Below are 2,304 nucleotides of genomic sequence, written 5' to 3'. Positions count from 1 at the left end.
CCACATTTTTGTTTGGGGTGATTAGAAGGAAGATAGACTCCCAACCTGCTGCGATCTGATTAGCCAGCTTATACTCATCTGTTACGCCCCGTGGGATGCCAATCGCATCAATGTATGTTGGATCTCCTTCCCTTCATGCCTCTCGACGATGTCGGGAGGGTCGACCCTTCAGCACCTCCGAATTCTGAGCCGCCAATTGTATCTCCTCCACTGTGGATGGAAAAACAGACACCGGTAAGAGCAGTGAGACCAAAGTACCTAGTCCTGCCGCGTTTCAGCAGGAGTCGTATAATTTATCTACCACCCCACCACCATAGGCCAGAACGTGGTATCAGGGTTGTAGTTTGTTTTAGAACACCGGTACACCACGTCTCATTTATCGCCCCCAGCTTCAGACCATGCCCTGTAAGGTTTAAGCAGGTAAAATGATTAAACAGTGGAAAAATTGACTTCCTATTTACTGCGTAACAGGATAAACACTGTTTCAATATTTTTTCTGCACAAGTAGGACACGTTTTTTATTTGTAAAAACACTTTTCCCCAAATGAATGGTGATTGAGGGAGTTGTTAGATCCCATCGTATTTCCCTTGTCTGGTAGTTTGTTCTAATCCTTTGTAAGATGGTTTAGTCTCAATTGAAACCATATGGAACGTCAAACCCATTATTAAAGAGTTTCCTATAGTTTTATGGTATTGCTTGCGCTATTGGTGTTTCCCGTATCTTATTAGGTCAGAAAGTTTATCTTACCCGTCCCCTCAATGTTTCAATTGAGACCACCCTTTTTTCCAAAGTAGCTCCACATAGTGCTTGTCTTTTTTTTTTTTTACACTCCATTACCAGTACCCAATTATCCCCCGTTTGGGAAATCCCTGTTTCAGAAATAAATTTCACAAGTTAATATGTCAGTCCAAGCTTTCCAATCTTGACCAATTTCTGCAACAAGGCTTTTCCCAATCTCCATTTTTTTAGCTGTTAATGTACCACACATATTTCCCACCATAGATTGATCCCTTGTATGGCAACCGGGACGTTGCCGAGTCCAAATATATATTTTTAATCTCGAATGCATGTCTGGAAATTTGATTTAGTAGGTAATGTTAATCAAATGTAAATGTGAATGTTTCTCGGTTTACCCTCCCGTAAGAAGGTGTATCCTCAATTGAAACGCCTCCACCTTTCTCTCCAACTGGAGAAAACAACCCTACTGTGGAAAGGAATAGAATCACAATCATCATTAATCTCATTGCCCCAAAAGCAATAATTGTTTTCAACATGACTTTTTGTCTTTGTTTAGGGAGTTTTCCTCTTGAAACGTTTCAATTTAGACAACCTTCCTACTGTGGGAAAGGTGCATCCGTGTCCCCTTTCAGTAACAAGGACCCTCCCACTTTGCGTTGCTCCGATGTTTCTTCTTTAATGCTGCGTATCAGCATCCAGTCTTCAAGAATCACCGTCGCTTCGTCCGTTTCCTGTTTGAGAAGCAAAATCTTCCTCTGATAGTCTAAATTTGGTGTTTTTTTTTCTCTGCTAGATTTGCCTCATCATCCAATTGTCATTGTGTAGTGAATAATAGCAATTTGTAAGGTCTACTAAACAGGACTTCATATAAGTTCCGCCAATTGTGGATGGTAGACAATTATTATATTAACAAAATGGGAGCCATTATCACTATAGATAGTTTCTGGAATTCCATATCGTGGAATGATATCTATATGATCTAATAAAAATAAAATAAAATCTATATGTACCTTTTGAAATGGATATGTAGGTATGCATATAGATTTAAACCATAAGCCTTGTAGTGCCGTTGTAGCAAGGCCACCCCCCCCCCCCCTTGTCGAGACATAGGTCTTCTCGGTGGCCTGCCAATTAAAAACACAAAAAGACAAACTATCATTCATGCTCACACTCATAAACAGAAGAATTTAGTGTGTTCAACCAGTCTAGCATCCATAATTTCATTTTGTGGGAGTAAACTGGAATACCCGGAGAAAATCCACAAATTCTCGAGGACGCCAGGAATACCCCACATTCCGGAAGGTTTGGATCTACCCCGCATTAGTAGATCATTGAAGACACACACACACCCACTCTAGTATTTTAACCGTTTGTAAAATAATTGCTTCAAGTCTCACACAAAGTTATCCCCTTTTTAATGCATTAACACAGACCAAATCAGGCGTTTTTGTCTTACCTCCATGACAGACTATCCTATACTCTCTATTGGGAGCGTGCCCTCTAGTACAGAAGAACAGGATCAAAAGACACCACAAGGTGTGCAATTTACTTGCCGAGGAAGCAGG

The sequence above is a fragment of the Stigmatopora nigra genome, unplaced genomic scaffold (genome assembly GCF_051989575.1).
Source record: "Stigmatopora nigra isolate UIUO_SnigA unplaced genomic scaffold, RoL_Snig_1.1 HiC_scaffold_76, whole genome shotgun sequence".
NCBI classification, from domain to species: domain Eukaryota; kingdom Metazoa; phylum Chordata; class Actinopteri; order Syngnathiformes; family Syngnathidae; genus Stigmatopora; species Stigmatopora nigra.
The sequence above is the reverse complement of the archived record's forward strand: the minus strand, read 5'-3'. Positions refer to the sequence as shown.